At 38.0% G+C, this 26216-nt stretch overlaps 1 long non-coding RNA gene across 1 annotated transcript in view; it reads left to right on the forward strand.

Moving 5' to 3' along the window:
* Window positions 1-25920, forward strand: part of LOC143683940 (uncharacterized) — a 47040-nt gene extending 21120 nt beyond the window's left edge. Inside the window, exons 2-3 of the long non-coding RNA XR_013175742.1 lie at window positions 21430-21468; window positions 25855-25920. This is a non-coding gene — a long non-coding RNA (uncharacterized LOC143683940). The remainder of the gene's footprint in view (window positions 1-21429; window positions 21469-25854) is intronic.
* The last annotated feature ends 296 nt before the right edge of the window (window positions 25921-26216 follow it).

Genomic DNA, 26216 nt, shown 5'->3' on the forward strand with positions numbered 1-26216 from the left:
AAAGACCCTGTTGACCAAATAAAAACATATTAGAGGCACACAACACCAGATTTGAAAAGACAGAAGAAAGAATAAATGATATACAGGACAGGGTAATTGATTTCAAAGACTTAAAATAGCAAATGGCAAAAAAGATGGAAAAATTGAATGGGAACTCAAGGAAATGATAGATAAAACAAAGTTCACAAATATAAGAATCACTGGTGTCCCAGAAGGAGAAGAGAGGAGTAAAGGGCTAAGAAGTGTAGTTGAGGATATAATGGGGGAAAACTTCCCAACCTTCATAAAGGACATAAATATATAAGTCAAAGAAGCCCAAAGAACTCCAAACAGTATAAATCCAAATAGGCCTTCTCCAAGGCACATACTAATTGGTCTGTCAAATGTTGAAGAGAAACACAAAATCCTGAGAGTGGCAAGAGAAAAACAATCTGTTACATACAAGGGAAGTTAAATAAGACTGAGTTCAGATTACTCAACTAACACCCTGGAGGCAAGAAGGCAATGTTATGATATATTCAAGATCCTGAAAGAGAAAGACTTCCAGTCAAGAATTCTGTACCTAGCTAAATTGTCCTTCAAAACTGAGGGAGAGATTAAAGTTTTCACAGGCAAAAAAGTCCTGGAAGAATTTGTCAACAAGAGACTGGTCCTACAAGAAATACTAAAAAGAGTTCTGCTGGTTGGAGAAAAAAAGACAGGAGAGGGAGGTCTGGCAGAGGGCACAGAAATGAAGAACACCACTAAGGGTAATTTAAAGAATGCAAAGAGAAAGAGGGAAAAGAATATATAGATCTGAAAAATAAAATAAGAAAGATAAGATGGTGGAATCAAGAAACGCCTTTTCGGTAATAACTTTGAATGTTAATGGACTAAACTTACCAATTAAAAGATACAGATTGGCAGAATGGATTAAAAAACATAATCCAGCTATATGCTGCTTATAAGAGATGCATCTTAGACATGAGTATACAAATAGATTGAAAGTGAAAGGATGGAAAGAGATTTTCCATGCAAGTTGTAACCAAAAGAAAGCAGGAGTAGCTATACTAATATCGGACAAAATAGATTTTAAATATAAAGACATCATAAGAGACAAAGAAGGACACTATATACTAATTAAAGGGTCAATTCATCAAGAAGATATAATCATAAATGTTTATGCTCCCAATCAAGGAGCTCCAAAGTACATGAGACAGACATTGACAAAACTGAAGGGAGCAAGAGATGTTTCAACAATAATACACCACTCTCCTCTATAGATAGAACAACCAGACAGAAGATCAACAAGGAAATAGAGAAGTTAAATAACTTGATAAATGAATTAGACTTAACAGAAATATATAGGGCATTGCACCCCAAAGCACAAGGTTATACATTCTTTTCTAGTGCTCATGGAACATTCTCCAGGGTAGATCATATGCTGGGACCCTAAACAGGTCTTTATAAATTTTAAAATGTTGAAGTTATTCAAAGCACTTTCTCTGATCACAAAGGGATGAAACTGGATCCCAATAACCACCAAAGAATGAGAACATTCACAAATATCTGGAGATTAAATAACACACTCTTAAACAACCAGTGGGTCAGAGAAGAAATTGTTAAAGAAATCAGTAGCTAGCTGGAGATTAATGAAAATGAGAACACAACATATCAGAACTTATGGGGTGCAGCAAAGGCTGTGCTGAGAGGGAAATTTATTGCCTTAAATGCCTATATTAAAAAACAAGAAAGAGAAAAAAATCAAGGACTTAACAGCAAACCTGGAGGAATTTGAAAGAGAACAGCAAACTAACCCCAAACCAAATAGGAGAAGAGAAATAAGAAAGATTAAAGCAGGGCGGGCCGCGGTGGCTCAGCGGGCAAAAGTGCTTGCCTGCCATGCCGGAGGACCTCGATTCGATTCCCGGCCCCAGCCCATGTAAAAAACAAACAAACAAACAAAATACAATAAAACAAGAAAATGTTTAAAGATGTTTCCCTTTCTTCCTTCCTTCCTTCCTTCTCTCTGTCTTTCCTTCCCTTCCTCCCTCTTTAAAAAAAAAAAAAAAAAAAAAGAAAGATTAAAGCAGAGATAAATGAATGGGAGAACAAAAGAACAATATAAAGAATTAATTAAACCAAAAGTTGGTTCTTTGAGAAAATCAATAAAGTTGATGGGCTACTAGCAAGACTGACAAAGAAAAAAAGAAAGAGGGTGCAAATAAACAAAGTCAGAAATGAGAAGGGGTGTGTTACCACAGACCCTGAAGAAATAAAAGAAATCATAAGAGGATACTATGAACAACTATATGCCAACAAATTAGACAACTTAAATGAAATGGACACATTCCTGGAGACACACAAACAAGTTACACTGATTCAGGAAGAAATAGAAGATCTCAACAGACCAATCACAAGTAAAGATATTCAATCAGTCATCAAAAATCTTCCTGCAAAGAGAAGCTCAGGGCCAGATGGCTTCACAGGGGAATTTTATCAAACATTTAATCAAGAACTAATGCCAATCCTGCTCAAACATTTACAAAAAATTGAAGAAAAATGAACTCTACCTAACTCATATTATGAAGCTGTCATTTTATTACCAAAACTGGGTAAAGATGCTATAAGAAAGGAAAACTACAGGCCAATTTCCCTAATGAACATAGATGCAAAAATTCTCAATAAAATATTAGCAAATCAAATCCAACAGCACATTAAAAGAATTATACACCGTGACCAAGTGGGGTTTATAACAGCAATGCAAGGATGGTTCAACGCAAGAAAATCAATTAATATAATGCAGCACATTAGCAAATCGAAAAGAAAAAAATCACATCATCATCTTGATTGATGCTGAAAAATCATTAAACAAAATTCAGCATCCTTTTCTGATAAAAACACTTCAAAAGATAGCAATCAAAGGTAACTACCTCAATACGATAAAGGGAATATATGAAAAACCAATAACCAGCATCATACTTGATGGAGAGAGACTGAAAGTTTTCCCCCTAAGATCAGGTACAAGACAGGGATGCCCACTGTCACCACTATTATTCAACACTGTGCTAAAGTTCTAGCTAGAGCAATCAGGGAGGACAAAGAAAGAAAAGGGATCCAAATTGGAAAGGAAGAAGTAAAACACTCAGTATTTGCAGATGATATGATACTATGCTTGGAAGATCCTGAGAAATCTACAGCAAAGTTACTTGAGCTAATCAACAAATTCAGCAAGGTGGCAGGATATAAAATTAATGTGCAAAAATCAGTAACATTTCTATACACAAGCAATGACCTAGCTGAGGAGTCAGTCAAGGAAAAAAATCCATTCAACAAAGCAATTAAATGAATCAAATACTTAGGAATGAACTTAACTAGGGATGTAAAGGACTTATACACAGAAAACTACATAACCTTGCTAAAAGAAATCAAAGGAGATGTAAATAGGTGGAAAGTCATTCCCCGCTTATGGATAGGAAGGCTAGATATAGGTAAGATGTCAATTCTCCCCAAGTTGATCTACAGATTCAACACCACAGTACCAATCAAAATTCCAACAACCTACTTTGAAGATTTGGAAAAGCTAACTACCAAATTCATCTGGAAGGGAAAGAGACCCTGAGTAGCTAAAAGCATTCTAAGAAAGGAGCGCGACATGGGAGGATTAACACTCCCTGACTTTAAAACCTTTTATAAAGCACAGTAGTCAAAACAGCATGGTACTGGCACAAAGATTGAAGCATTGACCAATGGAATTGAATCTACAGTGTGGAGGTAGACAACCAAATCTATGCTCAACTGATTTTTGACAAGGCCCCCGAATCCTCTGAACTGGGACAAAATAGTCATTTCAATAATTGGGCATGGAAGAAATGGGTATCAATAGTCAGGAGAATGAAAGAGGACACTTATCTTACATCCTATGCAAAAATTAACTCAAAATGGATCAAACACCTAAATATAAGAACTAACACCATAAAGCTTGTAGAAGAAAACATCTTTAAGACCTAGTAATAGGAGGTAGTTTCCCAAACTTTACACCCAAGGCATAAGCAACAAAAGAAAAAATGGATAAATGGGAACTCCTCAAAATCAAATGCTTCTGTACCTCAAAAGACTTTGTCAAAAAGGTGAAGAGGCAGCCAACTCAATCAGAGAAAATAGTTGGAAATCACATATCAGACAAAGGTTTGATTTCCTGTATATACAAAGAAATCATACAACTCAACAACTAAAGAAGAAGCAATCCAATTATAAAATGGGCTAGAGATATGAATAGGCATTTTTCTGAAGAGCACATACAGATGGCTCAAAAGCACATGAAGAGATGCTCAATTTCACTGGCTATAAGGGAAATGCAGATCAAGACTACAATGAGATACCACCTCACACCTATAAGAATGGCTGCTATTAAACAATCAGGAAGTGTTGGAGAGGATGTGGAGAAACTGGGACACTTATGCACTGCTGGTGGGAAAGTATAATGGTGCAGCCACTATGGAAGACTGTTTGGCAGTTCCTTAGGAAACTAAATATTGAATTGCCCTATGACCCAGCAATAGCACCACTTGGTGTATACCCGGAAGAGTTGAAAGCAATGACACAAACAGACATTTGCACATCGATGTTCATAGCTGCATTATTCACAATCGCCAAAAGATGGAAACAAAGCAAATGCCCATCAACAGATGAATGTATCAACCAAATGTGGTATATACATATGATGGACTACTATGCAGCAGTAAGTCAAAATGATGTCCTGAAGCATATGACAAGATGGACGAGCCTTGAGGACATAATGCTGAGTGATGTCAGCCAGACACAAAAGGATAGATACTGTATGAGTCCACTTTTATGACCAGCATAAAGGTATAATCAGAGGCTTATAATGCAGAAGATAGGGGACTTAGAGATACATAGAAGCTAGAGAGGGGTGAACCATTAGCTCAAGAAGTTGAACTTCAATGTAAGGGGACAAATTAGAGCAAAGGTGATTCTCTAGTGGGTCTAGAAGTAATTTACCATATTGAAGATGAACAAGATTGAAAGGGGTTGTATAGACCTACATGTACCACTGACTCAGACTAGAAATATGAATGAGTTCTTGTAAGAATTACTTCAAAGATATTATCCTTGTACAAAGAGCATTTAAGTCCAAAGTACAGGGGAAAATCTGCTATTGCATACTATGAGCTATGGTCAAAAGGAAACCATAAGCCCTACCACAGAACAGCAGTGGTGTGGGACAAGAGTTAAGAGGAAGTTCAGATTTTTTATTTGGCGATGGTGTGTTTCTTGGTGTTCTTTCTCTTGGAAACAATGAAATTATCTAAAATTAAGATTGTTGGATGGACTGTGGACTTTGGGCCCTCTACATGATGCCTGATGAATGCAGGTGGCTGTTGGATGCACTGACGGAAAAGTAGATGGGCAAACGATGGGGTATACTTATGAACAATGGTTGTGCTGCTACAAAAAAGAACAACGTCATGAGGCATGTAATGATGTGAATAAACATGTGGGACATTTGGTAAGACAAAATAGGCCAGAAACAAACAAAAAAAACCTATGTTATGGTCACCTTTAGAAAATGCTTATAAGAAAACAGGGGCCTAGATTGTAAGCTTTTAGAGCAGACACATTCAGTTTGGAGTAGTGATTATTATTTCTGGATTTTGAGGGGCTGTTTCATATATATATATATAACATATATATATTTTATATATAATAAAATCTTGTTATTTAGAAATAAGAACGAGGCCAAACAGGTTGGGGTTAAAGTCATTCAGAACATAGGGTTAAGGAAGACAATGTCTATATTTTAGAACCACACATACTCTTTGAGACCAATGGAAGAAATGCTTATTTGATATGGAACTGACATTTTCTGTAGTGCATATTCTAATTCAACCTATCTGTATAGCTCATTTGAACAACTGAAACACAGGAAGTACAGAATAAAAAAGAGGTCCTTTAATCCTTTCTAATTATTGTAATGCCTGGAAACATCGTAGCATATATTAAGCAGATAATCAAGAAGGATTGGCAAAGTTCCCTGATGCAGGTGAGCAAAAATATGGAACTATTAAACCTTACCATCAGGGAATCCCCTGCTACTGTGTCAAACTTTAGGGATACCCAAATCAATAAGTCATGCCCTCGATCATGAGGCTTACTCTTGTGACACTTGTGTAGGTAGCATAGAAGATTAGACTACCTATAGGCATGCCTGAGACTTACTTCTGGAGGACCTCTGTGGTTGCTCAGATGTGGTCTCAGTCTCTCCAAGCCCAACTCTGCAAGTGGAATCATTGCCCTCTCCACTATGTGAGACATGACATCCAGGGGTGAAAGTCTCCCTGTTGACATGGGAGAGGACTCCCAGGGAGGAATCCAGACCTGGTACCATGGGGTCAACAATTCCATCCCAGCAAAAAGGGGGAAAAGAAGTGTAATTAATAAAGTATCAATGACAGAGACAGTTCAAAGAGTTGGGAGACTACTCTGGAGATTGCTCTTACACAAGCTTCAGGTAGACCCTGCTACCTATCATAACCTGCCAAACCTGAACCAGGACCATTCTAGCCAATGCTAAAGAACACCTAGGGCAATATATAAGATTCCACAAGGGTTCCATGCACTAGAGTAACTTTCCAGAAACCTATAAACTCCAGATGGGTCCCTGGTCCAGATAAGTTCTGAAAACTAGCCCAGCTCCCCAGGACATCAGATAGTTCCATCTCCATACCACGTATTAGCGACAGATCGTTCCAATATAAAAAATTTAGAATTGCCATCACCCAAACAACCCCAATGAGAGGTATGGAAAGATCAAAGGTGATGGTGGAATTATACATAGAAGATAGGACTTAACAAATGAATTTGAATGCTGAATCATTAAATTTATATTTCTTTTAGTTGCCAGTATTTTAAAATCTCACTTTATGTGTGAGACTAAAGCAAAAAATGTTTATTTAGTACAAAATTTATATTTTGACTAGTGCATTTCCTAATATAACACATAGATAGCTTGATTGAACACTATAAGTACTTGGAATCTCAGGTAGGACATGAGATTTTGTTGGTTTGTCCAGAGTGATGCCCCAATGAATCCCAGAGTGATTCGATCAGTGAGTGGAAAAGTATTTGCAAATCCCCTTCGGGGAATGATGAGAACGGGGAGAAATTCTCCAAGTTGAATTCTTGATATTCTCACAAGCAGTGTGGACAACCAAAGCTATAGGCTGAGCCCCCAGTCTTGGGGTTCATTCATATGAAACTTAACCCCACAAGGATAGGTCAAGTCTACTTAAAATTTATGCCTAAGAGTCACCCCCAAGAGAGCCTCTTTCGTTGCTCAGATGTGGCCTCTCTCTCCAGCCAACACAACAAGCAAACTCACCACCCTACCCTTGTCTATGTGGGACATGACTCCCAGGGGTGTGGGAAAAACCCTAGAATGAGCTGAGACTCAGCATCAAGGGATTGAGAAAACCGTCTCGACCAAAAAGGGGAAGAGTGAAATGAGACAAAGTGTCAATGGCTGAGAGATTCGAAACAGAGTTGAGAGGTTATCCTGGAGGTTATTCTTATACATTAAGTGGATATCATCTTGTTATTCAAGATGTAATGGAGAGGCTGGAGGGAACAGCCTGAAAATGTACAGCTGTGTTCCAGTAGCCATGTTTCTTGATGATGATTGATAATGATACAGCTTTCACAATGTGACTGTGTGATTGTGAAAACCTTGTGTCTGATGCTCCTTTTATCTACCTTGTCAACAGATGAGTAGAATATATGGAATAAAAATAAATGATAGGGGGAACAAATGTTAAAATAAATTTAGTTTGAAATGCTAGTGATCAATGAAGGCAAGGGGTAAGGGGTATGGTATGTATAATCTTTTTTTTTCTGTTTTCATTTTATTTCTTTTTCTGTTGTCTTTTTATTTCTTTTTCTGAATTGATGCAAATGTTCTAAGAAATGACGAATATGCTACTAAGTGATGATATTGTGAATTACTGATTATATATGTAGAATGGAATTATCACATATTAATGTTTTAGTTTGTTTGTGAAATTTTTTAAATTAATAAATAAATTAGTATTAAAAAGTTTTATTCATATACCATACAATCCATCCTAAGTATGCAATCAATTGCTGTTGGTATATTTACATAGTTATGCATTCACCACCACAATCAATGTTAGAACATTCTAATTTCTTCAGAAAACAAAAAACCAAACCCATATCATTCATAGCCCCCTATTATTGACATTTATCTTTAGTGGAGTGCCTTTGCTACAATTATGGAACGAATATTACAGTGTTACTGTTAACTACAGCCCTTAATTTGCATTAATTTTTTTTTTCCACATACCACCCTATTGACACCTTGTAATGATGATGAACGTTTGTACTAGTTCATGTAAGAACTTTCTTATATTTGTACAATTAACCACTGTCATCATCCACTCTAAGTTTTGCTAAGTTACACAGTCTCAGATTTTGCCTCAGCTTTCCTTCTGGTGACACACATGACCCTACCCTTCCTCTTTCACCCATACTCACACTCAGCTTTGTTAATTACACTTACAGTATTGTGCTGCCAACCCACAGTATTGTGCTTTCATTTCCAAACCTTTACAATCAACCTTACTAAACACTCTGTACCCCTAAAAGCATCAATTGCCCAATCTCCACACTCTTTTTATCTCCTGATAACTTAGACTCTCGGATTTAACTCCCTGAGTTTGCTTATTATTGTTAGTTCATATTAGTGAGCCCATACAATATTTGTCCTTTTGTTTCTGGCTTGTTTCACTCAACATAATGTCCTCAAAGTTCATCCTCATTGTTGTATGCATCATCACTTCATTTCTTCTTACAGCTGCATAATATTCCATCATATGTATGCACCACAGTTTGTTTATCCTCTCATTAATTGATGGAAATTTGGGCTGTTTCCATCTATTGGTAATCATGAATAGTGCCTCTATAAACAGCAATGTGCAAATGTCTATTTGTGTCCCTGTTTTCAGTTCTTCCACATATATACCTACAGGAATGCTGGATCATATGGCAATTCTATACTTAGCTTCCTGAGGAACTGCCAAGCTGCCCTCCCTCCAGAGCAGCTGCACAATTCTACATTTCCACCAACAGTGAACAAGTGCACCTATTTCTCTACATCCTCCCCAGCACTTGTGGTTTTCTGTTTTTTGTTTTATAATGGCCATTCTAGCAGATGTGAAATGGTATCTCATTGTGGTTTTGATTTTCATTTCCCTAATAGCTATCGAAGCTGAGCATCTTTTCATATGATATTTAGTTATTCATATTTCTTCTCTGGAAAAATGCCTATTAATGTTTTTTCCCATTTTTGAATTGGGTTGTTTGCCTTTTTGTTGTTGAATTGTAGGGTTTCTTTATATATTCTAGATACTAAACCTTTATCAGATATATGGTTTCTGAATATTTTCTTCCATTGAGTAGGCTGCCATTTTACTTTCTGCATATATATTTTTGAAAGATTTGAAGGGAAGACAAACTAATAGTTTCTGTTCATGAAGAAGCTGTCTTCCACTATAGACTACCTATAGGCATGCCTAAGAGTTACTTCTGGAGGACCTCTGTTGTTGCTCAGATGTGGCCTCAGTCTCTCTAAGTCCAACTCTGCAAGTGAAATCATTGCCCTCCCCTCTACATGGGACATGGCATCCAGGGGTGAAAGTCTCCCTGGAGACATGGGAGAGGACTCCCAGGGTTAAATTCAGACCTGGCACCGTGGGATCAATAATTCCACCTTGACCAAAAGGGGGAAGAGAAGTGGCAGAGAGAGTTCAAATAGAGGCTACTCTGGAGGTTGCTCTTACTCAAGCTTCATCTAGACCTTGCTACCTTTCATAACCTGCCAATCCCCAATCAGGACCACTCCAGCCAGTCCTAAAGAACACCTGGGGCCATATATAAGATTCCACAAGTGTTCCAGGCACTAGAGTAACTTTCAACCTCCAGATGGGTTCTTGGTCCAGATAAGTCCTGAAACCTGGCTCAGCTTCTCCAGAACATCAGATAGTTCCACCTCCCTACCCCATATTAGTGACAGACCCTTCCAATATAAAAAATTTAGAATTGCCATGGCCCAAACAACCCCAATGAGAGGTATGGAAAGATCAAAGGTGATGGTGGAATTATACATAGAAGATAGGACTTAACAAATGAAGATGAATGCTGAATCATTAAATTGATATCTCTTTTAGTCTCCAGTATTTTAGAGCAGCTAGAAGTAAAAATCTAAAATTGTGAAATTGTAACCCATGTCAAAGTCTGAAATATGTTCTATAAGTAATTGTGGTGCTGTGCTTTGAAATTTATAGCTTTTTGTATATGTGTTATTGTTCACAAAAAAAAAGAAGAAAAAAAAAGTGAATTGTGATGATATTTAAGCCCTCTAGCCTCCTGTATTCCGGAGCAGCTAGAAGGAAAAATATGACAGTATCCTATGGAAGCCCATGACAAACAAGTATGATCTTGACAGGGAGAATAAAGGGAATTATCCTCCTGGGAAAGCTATCTGGGATTGCATGAAATTATTTTCTTCAATTGATATTGCCCATGCAGAAAAATTCTGATTTTCTTCAATCAGAATTGCAAACGTTTTTTTAAAATCATTAATCCCACAAAGTCAAGTCTACAAAACTTGCTTTTACCCTACTCCCATTTACAAATACCACCCCACCCCAATCGTCTCCTTCCTTCTTTTTCTAATGCTTCCGTGCTCAGCAACACAAGTGACTATAAGAATAAGTGGTGCCACCAGAGGGTGTGAGGTTGGAAAGATTAATACAACTGTCAGAGTTATGAAGGCTCAAACTAAGGGAAATGTAAGAGTAATATCACACTTGCTATGGAAGTTGTTCATTCAGAGGTATTTCTTTTCTAAAGCACTCTAAAATATAACCTGCTTGGGACATGGGCAATGCCAAGCTTCTTTTTGGTTTTCAAGAAGCATTTATTGATGGAGTCAATGACCATTTTGATCACTGTGACTTGGTTAAGATTTCTAGGCCTGATTCCTTAGGTGGCTCAGAGTTATGCTTGGGGAGGCACTTTCTGTTGCTCATGACATTTCTTTGAAAGAAAAGTCTAGAAATCACTTGATGGGAAACCCCTGAATAACAGTCTAGGTTCTGGGAGGCTATTCATTGCTTTCCATTAGAGACTTGGAGCTTTTGGGAAGACAGAGCTGCTCCAGGATTGTCTAGAACCACATTCCCTGAAGTGTGTTCTGGGAACATTAGCCCTACCAAGCACCTATGAAAACAGAGTCTGGGTCAAGTGAGTTTCTGGAGTGCTGCCTACTCTGTCCCTTCTTAGACATTCACAGTAAACACTAGTCTAGTTGTATTACTTCCTTTCAGGTTTGAGCCTAAGACAGTTATTAAAGATTACATTTAGGGCTCAGTAAACTTTTTCTGTATGTGACCAGAGAGAAAATAAATTTTTGGCTTTATGGGCCATATAGTCTCTGTGGCAGCTCTAACTCTGCCACTGTAGCAGGAAAGCAGCCCTAACAATATGTAAATGAATGGGCATGGCTCGGTTCCAAAAAAAAGTTTATTTACAAATAATAAATAAATAGAAGTCCAGCCTGGTTTTGCTGATCATAATTTAGGGGGAACAGAATATAGGCTCAGAAGTCACACTCTCTGAGTTTGACTCTTGGCTCTATCACTCAGTAGCTGTGTGACCTTGGACAATTTATTTAACCTCTTTTATCCACAGTTTTCTCATCTGAAAAGTGAGGATGATGACAGCACATACCTCAAAGGGTTGTTGGGAAGATTAGGTGATACATGCAGGTAAAGTCCTTAATAAGGTGTCTGGCACTTAAGAAATGTTTAATAAATGTTAAAAATGATAGTTTTATCATCATGCCCTCACTATGCTGTTTAGTCCTCATGACGAAGCTATGAGGAAATGGATGATTAGGGAAGCTGAGTGACTTGCCTGGGTTCCAAAGCCTAGGAGAGTTGGAGCTAATTGGTTTATTGAAGAACTTGTTTTCTTATGGATAAGAATATAAAATATTCTGAAGGGATGGGAAAGAGAAGAGGAAACATTTGTGACTGTCTATTTAAATGCTTTCTTCATTTGCTTTTCAAATATTAATCAAAACCTCCCATGTTAAGGCTGAGTTTTAGTTCCAGAACCAGGGGTCAGAAGAGGGTTGGGGCTTCAGAGCAGTGAGCTTTTGCTTTACAATTTAACACTGAACTTGGCACGTTTTATTATAGGTGGCTTGAGTTTGTTGGACTGTGACTGTACCCAGGACCTTGGAATTCTTTGCCTTCTGGCCCCAAGGACAGGATATTGATGATTATGCTAGAAATACCCTAGGCCCAGATTTGGTCTCTGCTACATTTAGGAAAGCTGCTGTTGTTTAAATAATTTGCCATCTGTACAAACCTTCATTTAAGGGATGATCTTAAGGGTAAAAAATACACAGTAGAGGAAGGCAGTTAGGAGCTTTGGCGTCAGACAGATTCTGATTCAAATCCCACCTCTGTTAATTTATTCACTAGGCAAGTTATTTCAGTCTTTGGAGCATCACTTTTCTTATAAGTAAAATGGGGATAATAATATTGCCTTTGTAATAGTAAGAACTCAAAGACACAATATTTGTTAAGTGCTTAGTACCATAACTAAGTGTTATTTGCATCAGTGTTCAAAAACAGCAACTTAAAAAAAGCAGTCTTGGAACATAGTGCAAAAGTCAATAAAAGATCCTAAATGCGATGTCATATAAATCCAGAGGGGCACTGAAGATTCTGAAATTAGAGGCTTCCCAAAGCTGGGAGAGACTTGAAAGGGTACATGGGACAGGTCTTGTTTTCAGGAGTGATGACTAATGTTTCCAGGACAATTGATGATATCAAGTTCAGCACTACAGAGAGACTCCTCAGTCAGCTTTGAATGTCTTTTCCCAGGGTTTTATCACCTTGGCATCTTGCCCTACCACATCTTGGACTCTCAGATATGAGACCTTAACTGGTAATCTCTGTATTTCCAACACCTTGGACATTGTCCAAACCACAGTGGAAACTCTGTGTATGTTTGGTGAATGAATGGAAAAATGTTATCTAGAAAACACATTCTTTGATCAAAGTGAAAATCCATTTCCTCCCTTAGGTTTCTTACCCCACTGACTGATAGCATTACTACCAGTTATTTGAAGATAGTAATTGAGAAATCCCTTAGGCATCTCTTCTCTATGCTAATCCATCCCCAATTTTTTTTATCTAGTTCTTTTCCTTTGAATCAGCTTCGAAGTCTTTTTTTGGTAAGTATTGGACCAGCCTGAGAGTTCTGGGGATGAATGGAGAAATCAATCTGGAGTCACTGCAGATAATTTGTGAGACAGAAAACGTAATGCTAGTTAGTTAGGAGTCACCCCGAGAGTCTTTAGAAAGAATTGCCAGATGGCCAGGAAAAACGGAATCTGAATAAGGAGTAATTTGAAATAACTTGATTACTCATTTCTGTCATTACTTATAAGTTTACCGATACTTTCTTACTGCCATGCATTCAACTTCAGCATCCTCAAATGCAAGAGTTGCAGATATTAGGAATGTATTTTACAGGTGGTGGGTACCTGGTGTGGAACTGTGTTGGGATTCCCTTCGTACTGCTCCTGTGGCATTGGAACTCATTAAACTTCACGGTAAATTGAATGAATTAGTCCAACAGGACCGGAACAGTAACTCACAGCTCATCCTCGTTTATGTCTGCTTCCACCCATTACACTTTTTCAAAACAGAAATAGTACAAAAGTCTCTCTCACGCACATTGAGAAATTTCAGAAAATTACAAAAAAGTATATAATTCACCTTTACTTCCGCCGCCTGGAGGTGATCACAAACAACCTTTTGGAAAAGATCTTTTGCTACTTTGTTTGTCCGTCTCTTATTCTGTCTCTTACTGTGTTTAGAAATATGAAATCATCCCATGTATGGAAAGATTAAAGTATGGATTTTTATTACTTAACAATGTATCATGGACAACTTTCCATCATTAATAAATATAGATCTTTCTGATTATCATTTTAAATGGCTGCAGAGTAGTATTCCAGAAGGTGTGCATTGAACAATTTTTATCAATATTTCAAAATAACCTCAGCCAACCTCTAGCTCTAACTACTGCTGTAATGACCAGTTACGTGGAGGCAATTCAATGGGAAAAGGATCTGTCCTTTCAACAAAAATGGTCCTGGAGCAATCAGATAATCATATGCAAAATATGAACCTCAATCCTCACCTCATTTCACACCCAAAAAGTAATGTGAAGTAGAACATAGACCTAAATGTAAAATCTAAAAGTGTAAAGTTTCTGGAAAAAATAGAAAATTTTTTTGACCTTGAGTTAGGCAAAGAATTGTTAAAGAAGACCCTAAAATGATGAATTCCAAAAGAAATAATTGCTAAATTGGACTTTGTCAAAATGAAAAACTTTTACTCTCAAAAGACATCATTAGGAAAGGAGAAGTTAAGCCACAGACAGGGAGAAAATATTTGCAAAACAAATATCACATTCAAGTATATGAAGAACTCTTAGAACTTAAAGGAAACAATCTACCGAAAGTATTGGCAAAAGGTTTGAGTAGATACTTCACCAAAGAAGGCAAATAAGCATATGAAAAGATGCTCACAGTCTCAGTCACTATGGAAATACAAATTAAAATCACAACAAGATGCCAATTCATGCCCCAGAGAATAGCTAAAATGAAAAAGACAAGAACAAGTGTTGACAAGAAAGGAAACGCAAAATGATACCCCTTCTTTAGTTCTTGTAGAGTTAAACACACACTCACCTTCCTAACAATCTCATTCCTAGGTATTTTTCCAAAAGAAATATAAATATGTGTTTACACAAAACTTATACTTGAATGTACATGGCAGCTTTATTCATACTAGCCCCTAGCTGGAAACAAACCAAATATCTATGGATAAACAAATTGTAGAATATTATTCAGCAGTAAAGAGGGCTGAGCAATTAATATACACTACAAACATGGATGAATCTCTGAGGCTGTATTATAAGTGAAGTAAGCCAGAAGCAAGAGACTCATAATGTAACATTCCATTTATGTGAAATTCAAGAAGAGGCAAAACTACAGTGACAGAAACTAGATAAGTGATTGCAAGAGGCTGAGGTAGGAGTGGGGATCGACTGCAATGGGGCATAAGGGATCTTTTTTAGGGGGATTGAAAGTCTCTATAGCCTGATTCTGGTTGGGTTTATGTAACTATACATTTCTCAAAGCTCATAAAAATTGTATATTTAGAAGGAATACATTTTATTGCATGTAAGTTAAATCTCAGTAAAGGGGATTTAAAAAATATAAGGCCTTTTTTTTGGAAATCAAAAAGAGAAAGAGGTCAGGGTTCCCGCTTTTGTAAAAACATTCACAACAGGCTAGAAGTTTCAGCATTCTAGAGCCATCTAGCAGGTATTTCTTAAGCAGCAACACTTTACTAATGTAGCAAAAGCAATTTACTGTTTACACATTGCTGTCTGGATTGGTGATTCTCTTTCCGTTAACGCATCAAGGGGGAGAATGTCATCCCCTGAACCTGCTCTTGGCATGATTAGAAATTAGTGGTAAGCCATGGGGTGAAGTGTTGTAAACCACAGCCTCTGATTTAAATCATTCATCAAGTATTCTGAGGAGCTGGGAGGAGGCAGTGGGAAGTTTTCCTTGATGTGCCCATGCAGGGTGGCATCTCAAATGGTGTTCAAGTTGTTCTTCCTCTGAACACTTTTTTCTCATTCCCCAACCTTGTCCCCTGCCCAGCCCACCACAGATTTAATTCCATTTTCTTGTCATCGTCAGCTACCAATTATTCTTGACGTGAAATATTCTGATGCATGGGCAACACATTCTGAGATCATTAGCTCTCTTGAACTGGGACCTTATTTTCCCCCTTCAATTTACCTTCTACACAGCTTGATTCACATCAGTGGTGCTAAATAAATAAGCCAAATTAATACATACTTGGCTCTTGTACTGTTTATTTTCTTCTTCTGAAACTCAAAGTAGAATATGCACCCCATAGCTTGAATGTTTAAGCACCAAACCAAAGGGACTTTTCTGCCCTCCTCTTTCTCTTGTATTTTAGTGAATGAATTATTCTAACTAGAGGGATGGCATTGTCCCCAACTCCTTCAATTTGGCCCCTTGATAATTAGGGGACTAGAAAGAATATACGGGTAGAAGTGAGTGATTATGCGAACAAACCACAAATGTGTGTTTAAATAAAGACAGGAAGTACCTAGAAATATTAATTTGTCTTTAAAAGCATTCCCCAAAGCCTGTGGTGTGTTGTAAATGTACCCCATGGGTCTTGAAGAGCCACATCCAGGAAAAATACTTCTCAAGTTCCTTCCCCAAGTCAGTAGCTTGCATGACCAACAGATCTAAAGTGAAGAAATCTGTATGGTGTGAAAATATTTCTGAAACATGTCTCAGGAAACATTATGAAATAACCCATCCTAGTAACTTCTAGTGAGTGAAAGGGGTTGGTACAGTTGTTGTGGTTTATCAGAACAGAAACATTTTCTCAATGCTTATATGACAAGAGCACTGTACACATTATGCTATTTAATTTTTATAATAATATTACCGTATAGGAGCTAATATTATCTCCATTTTACAGATGGGGAAACTGAGGCTCATCGAAGTTAAGTCACTTCTCTAAAGTCACAGAACAATTAAGTGCAGGGTTTGAACACAGGTCTGTCTGATTCTACGTCTGTTCTCCTACTTGTCCATGAACGGGTCCTGTAGGAGTTTGACACCATTATCAAACAGCAGAGTTAGTGCTTCACCATCTGGGTGATTAAGAATTTTATTTCCAGCAGCCAGCAATTGGAGTGGCATTCAGATAATTAACTTGTCTTCCCTGAAGGAGCTTTGTTCATGGGGCAGTCTTCAAATGGGACATGGAAAGACACTTGGCAAACTGCAAGAGGAAATAACGCTTCAAAATGAAATATTGATGCACATTTATCAACTGTGGGTAACAAAAGAGGAGGCGCCATCCATTTGGGGCCATCATTGAAATCAGTTACAAAGAGTTATTCTGATGATGAAAATGGTTGCATTCCTTGATTCTAATCTTTACCAAAGAAGATACGATTTCCCAATCACTCCATGTCCCAGGCTTCAGATGGGCTCCTTCTTTGTTTTATTTTACTTATTTATTTTTTGTTGCCATTTTAATAGTGGTGAAATACACCAGGGTGTCCTAGTAAGCATTTGCAATGCGCAGTGACGCGCTTTTAAAATGATTTCTTTCACTTTAATTGAAAGCAGAGAACCTTTTTTAATGTTGAGAGGGGGATCATCAAAAGGGAGTTCACATTTTTCCCAAATTAGATCTTGTGATGGGGCATGAAGCAATATTGCATTTTGTGGCACCAAGATTATGAAGTAGAAGTGACATCCCTAGGTGACATTAGTTTGAAAAAGTTAAGTTTGAGATATGTGTGTAGTGGCCATTGTTTTCCTTCTTGATTTATCAGTGTATCAAATAAACAAACTTAAAAATTTGATCTCCTTCTCTTCTCCCACTCCATTCCCCAAACAGGCCTTCCTTCCTCATGTATTCAGGACCAAAGTATGAGGCAAACTGGTCCCAACCTATGAAAATCTGTCAGCAGAAATTATCTCAGATTAGTTGTGGGCTGAGATGAAGCCATATGTCTCTGTTTAGTCTCATCAACAAGGCTGGAGAAAAGGGTATTTTATGTACTTTTCAATTAAAAGAAGTAAAAAATTAGTTTTAATAATACAAAACAAAATTGAACCTTTTTGCCAATAATTAAATCAAATACCAAACAAGCCAACAATCGTTTAAAATATACCATCATTCTTTTAGAAGCCTGGAAGAACCTCAACTTTACTTTTTTTTCAACACTATTGAATTCAGTAAGAGCTTATTGAGTGTCTACTAAGTGGTCCGCTCTGCAGTTTTTTAATTCCTACCATAACTGTAAGAGGCTGACATGAGGTTTCCACTTGGTTGCAGTGGCATCCCTCTCAGAATCTGAGACAATATAGTTCTTAACTACTGTGAACTTCTGTATCAGTTCTTGGCATTATATTGAGTATATACAGGCAGCTTTTTGCCACAAGCTGCTATGATCAAAAGACAATAATAAGCTTTTAAGTCATATGTAGAAATACATCTTGAAAACACACACACATTTGTAAATAAATGGAATAAGAGATATTAATTAAAAAGATCTTCAGTCTTTCCCTAAGTCTTCTTTTGCCTTCTAAAAGGAAACAATTTTTGCTTGGGGCATCAGCCCTCATCTTTCCTTTTTTAAGCAGAATCTGAGTAATGGGCAGAGGGAAACAAAAATGAAAGGAGGCAGAGCCCTACACGCGTTACATATGGAACAAACAAACAAGCAAACAAATAAAAAATAAAATGGGACAAAGTGAAGGGTGAAAGAGTCAGGAGCACTCTGTAAGCTGAGTTTCTAGGAAAGATTACAGGAAAGCTGCATACGGAGTATTTTAAAAGAGATTTTGGTGTATACAAATAATATCCTGTGTTTCATTATGTCTCATAAGAATGGGTAAAGATTTGAATTTCTATCAGTTATATGTTTTGTTGTGCTTTTTTTTTTTTTAAATAGCTAGGGAATCAGAGTGTCAGCTGAGGCCATATGGGCATCTGGTTTTATCTTGATTTCTACCCCCATTCCTTCCCTCCATCCCTCCCTCCTTCCTTTTCTTCTTTCCATTCTTCCCTTTTTTCTTCCTTCTTTCTGTCCTTCTTTCATTCTTTAAGTTTATTTAGTGGTTTTTTTTTTTTTTTTTTGCCTCTTTTGTGTGAAGCATTAGAATGTCTTGGGTTCTTAGACATGCCGTTTTTAGGGAATTCTCAATTATGTGACCTCAGACCCGTCACAACCCTCCTCCCTCTCTCTCTCCTGCCTTAATTTCCCTTTGAACAAGAGTGTGGGGATCGGTGACCTGGTAAAGTCACTTTAGTTCAAACTTCCAGTGGTGAAGTGGTGTCTGAAGACTTGCTGGAATTAGAGCAGGTTGTGGTCAGAGGGTCAAGTGTGACGTCTCCATTTCCCCCATTTCCTCTCCTCTTGCAGAGGACCCTTTTCAGCGTCAAACTTCTGCTGTTATAGTCTGTGGGTCCATTCAATGAATGGGAAAGCCATTGCCCCTCTTTGGGCCTAGGTTAGACTGGGTGACCTCCAAGGTGCTTTTCAACTTAAAAATGTCATGACTCTACAGTAGATAAGATTTTAAATTTATGGATACTGTAATTTCCTGAGATTATTTGAGAGAATGGGGAAATAGGAGGCTATTGAGCTCCTATTAGCTCTGATAGCTCATTTTTTTTTTTTGACATAGGTTGTATTTACTATCTCTGACACCATTGTAGAGTGAGCTTTTATATTTATAGATCTCATAATGGTGTGTGTTTTCACTGACATTGTATTCATAAAGTCAAGATGGCAGATGTTAAGAGAAGTTTTTGGTTTGCTTTCTGACCATTGAAAAATTAAGGGCATTCCCTATAATATAAATGTTTCAACATTCTCTTGATTCAATCTGATGTAAATAATTGTAATAATTATAATTATTATAATAATAATAGCAGAACTGGTTCGCTAGCATCTCTTTCAACCTTAGTTTTTCCTCTGAAAAGAATGGAGTAAACTACCTATCTTATGGAAAGATGGTATGGGCAAAATCATTAGTCAAATGACCTTGTGTAAAGAATTTAGCACTTTACCTGGAAAATAGTGCATATTACCTGTGATGATGATGATGGTGATGCTGATAATGGTAATATACATCAGCGCTGATATTCCAGATATATTTTTAATAATATTTAAGGTTGGTAGTTGGATGGTTAAATATTGGCTTGAATTCGAATCTTTGACATGCCACTTAGCAGTGGTGGGGTGTAAGTTGCTTGATCTTTTGTGAGCCTCAGTTCTTTTATTTTAACAAAAGAGGGTAACAATGGAAATGCTTTCTTGGGGCTTTTGTGAAGAAGAAATGGATTAATATATAAAAGTCTTAACTGAGCATCACAGAGAAAGTGCTTAATAAATGTCAGCAGTAGTTATTGTGATAATTATTATTTTTTAATTAAAACAATGTGATCTGTGCATATATCTTGTCTGCACCCATGGTAGAACACTGAAACCTGTTAGTAGTTCAGCACCAGTGTTTCCAGGGAGAAAAGGACTCATGATGGAGCAGGAGAAGGATGCTTAGCTGCATCTGTCATTTAGCTTCATGGCAGCCATGCTCTCCAGAGAAGGAACTGCTTTGCAGAAATTACAAAGCCATGATGGGCCTCCCATTTGGACTTCTTTTTTCCTAAATGCAAAGGAACATATGTTTCTCAAAAAATATTAATAATGCAGAACTGAAAAGCAGAGAATCTCCCTTCACCATTCCCTCAGACCATCATCCAAAGAAAACCACTGTCCTCAGTTTGATGGTCTCCTTTTAACCAATGCCCGGCTGGCAATGGTGCCAGCTGAGCCCTGATCCAGTTTCGATAGTCTTGAAACTAAAAGAATTTAAAGACTAGAGGGTCAGTAAGAATAAGTAGTAAAGTTTATTAAACAGAGAATTTTATCAAAGAGAGAGAGTACACTTGAAAGAGATTTAGGCAGATGTACCCAAGGGAGGGTCGTGCACTGAGTGGAGTGGGCCAGCTTGTTTTGTAGGAAAGTTTTGTTGGTAGCAGGTTTCCAGAGTAATCTTTGAATACTAGGTGTCTTCCTTATTCTAGGAGATAGCTCAGGAGTTCATGGTTTGTTGTCACATACCTAAAATTTGTTTTGGGCAAATGATTAACAATCTTTATTAACTAAGAGTTTGCCTTTGCCTTGGGTCCAGAATTTTACAAGCTTTTATGATTTGGGGAGGTTTTGGGACTTTAGGGACATTTTTGTCCCAGGAAGGTTGCAGCTTTGTATTAGTTCCTTTGGAACTAGATAAGAAACAAGGAATTTGCAGTTGTCTGTTAACTCGTTTCTAAGCGGAACAAGAAATCAGGGACTTACAGTTGTCCTATTTTATCCTGCTTCATCCTTAGAGTGTCTTTTCTGTGCACATGGAATCCTTTAAATTACATCTACTTATTTAAGTAAAATCCACCTCATTCATCATTATTGTGTTACAAATGGGGTCATACTACATGTACATTTTCTTTACCCAACCTTATACACCATGGGCATCTTTCTGTGCTTTAGAGATAGGACATATTATGCAAATGAAGATGCTAGAATCTGAGATTGAATGATAATGTTTCTTTTCTAGTCTTGTTTGTTTGCCTTTGTCTTAAATGCTGGTGAAGTGATTGACAACGGAACTGAATTTCTTTCCTGTAGGCATCAATGAAGAGAAGAAAGAAGTGGATTGGGATGCAGGTATGAGTTGTCAAGTGAAAGAGTTGATAAACAAATTGTTCTTACAGAAATTTGTCCAAACCAAGGATGGTCACCCACTTCTAAGGAGAGCTTATAATGATCTCTCAAGGGATAATATCTTGAACACTGAGAAACTTTTAAAGTTATTCCATTTGATTGTGTCTTCAAAGAGCATAATGGTTAAGATTTTGTACCATTGGAGGTGCTTTGCCCTGGGGTCAGACCCCAGCTTCGGAGGATAAATTGAGAGGATGCTTGTCAGGTAGCCAGCATGGTGGTAGTTATAGTTGTTCTCTTAAACATCAAAATCTCTGAGTACACCAGTGAGGCTGGAAAGTGACAGGGGCTGCCCAGATGATTAATTTTCCCAAATGAATGTTTGCTGACTACCCATCAGATGAGGGCTGATGCTCCAAGCAAAAAGCACAACAAAACATAAAACTGATAGAAATTCAAATCTTTACCCATTCTCGTGAGACATAATGAAACACAGGATATTATTTGTATACACCAAAATCTCTTTTAAAATACTCCGCATGTAGCTTTCCTGAAATCTTTCCTAGAAACTCAGCTTACAGAGTGCTCCTGATTTTCTCGCCCTTCACTTTGTCCCATTATATTTTTTATTTGTTTGCTTGTTTGTTTGTTCCATATGTAACTCGTGTAGGGCTCTGCCTCCTTTCATTTTTGTTTCCCTCTGCCCATTACTCAGATTCTGCTTAAAAAAGGAAAGATGAGGGCTGATGCCCCAAGCAAAAATTGTTTCCTTTTAGAAGGCAAAAGAAGACTTAGGGAAAGACTGAAGATATGTTAAATTAATAACTCTTATTCCATTTATTTACAAATGTATGTGTGTTTTCAAGATGTATTTCTACATATTTGCTGAATACCCTACATGCCCAATACTGCATTTGTCACCAAAGTGGAGTTGACGAAGGCCATTTTTACTCTTCTAGGGTCCTAGGAGAGAGAGATGAATGACCAAGCCTGACAAATGGACAGGATGCATGTGCTGGGTGCTCAGGGCAGGGAGCCCTGATGAATTCTCCCTGGGAAGAAGGTTTACTTTCATCTTGTCCCTCCCTCCTCAGTCCCATACCTCCAGCTTCACTGGCCTCCTTTCAGCTGTTATAAAGAAGAGCCCATGAGCTGCCTGCTTGAAGCTCAATTTGGCCAACTGATGAAATATCTTGGCTTCACAGGGTGTTTTAATTTTAAATTAGTTGCCAACACTTTAAGAGTGACAGATTTTACATAAAATCTGGATTTCCGGTTTTTCTTGAAAGCAGATCGACGCAGCTGAATAGCTGTTGCTCCTTTTTCTGGGACAAGCGCTGTCTCACCTGGCCCACTCTGTTCATGCATATTACCTGTCCAAGTCCTGCTCTGGGACTCCATCTCCTCCAGGGATACAGGCTCACTGCTTATGCTATTCCCGCTATGTGGAACACCTCCCTCACTTTGGGAGGAGTGTTATTATAATTTTGTTGAGAATTCCTGGCATATGCTGACAATGAAAAGCTGATGGACTTTGCTATGGACAAAACACTCACTTGTTGCTTGTATCTGAGGTTATACTGTTTCCACTGCCCCCTCTTCAACCACCATGGTTCTTCTCCAATATAAATGTAATAATTTTACAATTATGTTATTACTGTAATTATTTTATTATTATCTACCTCCCCCACTGGACTGTAAGATTTTTTTGCTCACCATTTTATCTATAGCACCTAGCACTTTGCCTGGCATGCTGAAAGTAGTCAATAAATACTTCTTGAATGAATAAAAAAACTAACAAAATAGTCAGGTTCTAATTTTCATCTGAAAAATTATACTGCATAATTGGCCAAGTTGATTTGGATATTAAAAGTTTCTGAATATTTATATTCCTCCCAGAGAAGGAAGGTGTCAAAGCAAATTCTTACTTTCTCCTTAAGAGGAAATTAGAAATTAAGAGGGAAATTTGCACTCCTAGATCAATATATGGAAAAACTTCAGCTCCCTAACCTTAAAACCCAAGCAATTAACTTTATTTGAAAAGGTCAGCCATGGTGTGCTCTTTCTGACAAGTTGAGCTGTCAACGGAACTCAGTTTAAATTGAAAATATCTCTGGCAAAGTTAATCAGAGCTTTGTTTCTACTGCCATACTTCAGGAGAGGTGTATATGTTTGGATTCCAAGGCAGTCTGGGAGGAGTTAAGATTTTCTTTGGCTGTTCTGAATATAGCATGGGAATATTGCAACCACCTATCAAAGAACCTACCATTAAGAGTAGCTGCTATTTTTGGGGACATACATGGTAAATCTCTTTATATATATTACCTCCCAAATTTCTATCACCCTTGAGGTAAATAGTGTTAATATTCTTATTTAAAGTAGAAGAAACAGAGTCTCGGAGAGGATGAGCAATCTGTGCAAAGTCACACAGTAAGAGGTGGTGCCTCATTTGACACCTGGATTTTCTGACTCCTCAGTATGGGCTCTCTCTCAAATTCTGGAAAGAAGGAAATATTCATTGGATTCCAGAGGGAAAACTGGATCACTTTACCATATCACAGGCAGATCCTCAGTCCTAGCATCACACCCTTCCTTGTTTGTTGAATGTGTAGTGACATTTTGATTACAGAGACACCAATTGCTTTGCATGCATTCCATGGACTGGGGGAATGGGGTGGGGCCAAAAGAGAAGGGAAAGGCATGGTTTAAAAAAGTCAAATATGAATGGCCAGCACTTTTTCAAATATCCTTCTCCTGATACCAGTCTTACCTTAGTATTTGCTCCTTTAATTTCCTGTATATTTATGGCTTTGGGAAAAGACAGCCTCTGAATAGCCAGTCTTGGGCAAAGAGACATTCAAAAGGAACTTGGGAGCATCAGAGAGGTAGGAATGAAAATGAGCTTTACTCCTCGTTCATGGATGTTGCTGTAAAGAAATTCTGTACTGAGCAAACCCTGGCTCTGTGTAGTAGACAAGAGAGACATCAAGTCTCTCTCATGGGGAAAAGAACATGGACTTTGGAACCATTGGGACCCAAGTTCAATATCATTTGTCACTTACAGCTGGATGACCTTGGGCAAGCCACTTAATCTGAGTCTTATTTTCTCCTTCTATTGAAAGGGAATCTTTATCTACCTTGCAATATTGTTGGGAAGATAGAGGTAATGTTGAGAAGCCATTAAAATATTGATTCAGCTTATATTGTGTGCTGGATACATAAAAGTTAATAATGCAAATGGTTACTTCCCTCATGGAAATTAAAATTTTGGGACAGAAAGACCAAAAAATAAAGACAATTATAGCACAATATGATGAGTGCTATTATGGGGGATTATCAAGCGAGAAGGAATTCCTACCCCAAATTTAGGGTATGCATGTGGGTGGTGCTCAGGGAAAGCTTTCTGGAGAAAGTCCTAAAGACAGAATAGGAGTGAACTTTGAGTGACAGGGATATAAATGGCAATGATAGACTCTCAAGAAATGACACATATTATCATTGTCATTATTAATATCCAACAGCTTAATGGACTTGTGTATAGGTACCTCAAATTCATTCTGTCTGATATTAAATTCTTGTTTTTTCCCACTCAAGTTGCTCCATCTCAGTAAATGACAGTTCATTTTCTTATTGCTCATGCTGGAAATTCTGGAGTTGCTTTTGATGCCTCTCTTCTTTGGAACCATTGGGACCCATATTCCTTATGATATCTTCAAAATGTGTCCATTTTTCACCACCTCTACCACCACCAGCCTCAGCCAAGGCACGGTAGTCTTCTGCTTGGACTATTTTACAGTGGGATCCTAATTGGTCTCCCAGCCTCCACCTTGACTCATATAAAATGGCTCTTTTGCACCTTCACTTTCTATCCTCTTCCTCATAGCATTATGATCAGCCGACATATCATGTCTTTGTTGGCTTACTGTCTCCTCAACTATAATATGAACTCCATGGGAGGTTTACCTGCTTTGTTTCCTGTGGTACTGCCGGTGCATAGAAGAGTACCTGGCACACGGTAGAGGCTTAAGGAGCATGTGTGGTATGAACCTATGAATGAATGATGTCATTCTGATCATTCCTATGCACTTATGTTTTATGAATCCTAGCTCATAAGTCAGCACTGTGTCCTGCACTGGAACCATCCCAACATTTAGGTACTATGGCAGGACACATGCAGGGGGCAGAGGCTTATCCAGGCCCATTCAGGTCCATCCAGTGCTCCAGGGGAGGCCCTGATTTCCAAGGAGGAGCACAGGGCAGAGATGGTGTAGAACTTTAGCCTATAGTCCTCTGAGGACACGTTGAGTGTTTCCCATTTCCAAATCTGCCTCATGGAGGGCATCTTCACCAGTATGAGAGCCCTGATGTACTTCAACTTCCCTTTTCCAGGGCCCCTGGAGGGCACTGGGGTTCATGGACATTGTTCTGGCCAAGACCCCTCCAACAATGGAAAGGATGGACTTTTTTCACTGAGTCATGGACATTCTGCCCAGCAAGGTGAGTGTTTCCATGTTCTCTATCCTGGGGTTTCCTACAGGCTGGAATCTGTATCCAGAACAGACAGGATGGCTTTGGGTGGTTCACAGTAGAGATTAGTATGTATTGGTCCCCAAACTATGATTTATGGCTGTTATTGCTTAGCCCAGGCTTCAGCTGTGTGAGAGGAGTGAGCTGTATCCTAGATGGGTAACCCTGGATTACATAACAAGATGATCGTGGACCTGTTACTAGGTGATTTTAGCACCTAATAA

This window comes from Tamandua tetradactyla, chromosome 1, assembly GCF_023851605.1.
Source record: "Tamandua tetradactyla isolate mTamTet1 chromosome 1, mTamTet1.pri, whole genome shotgun sequence".
NCBI lineage: Eukaryota > Metazoa > Chordata > Mammalia > Pilosa > Myrmecophagidae > Tamandua > Tamandua tetradactyla.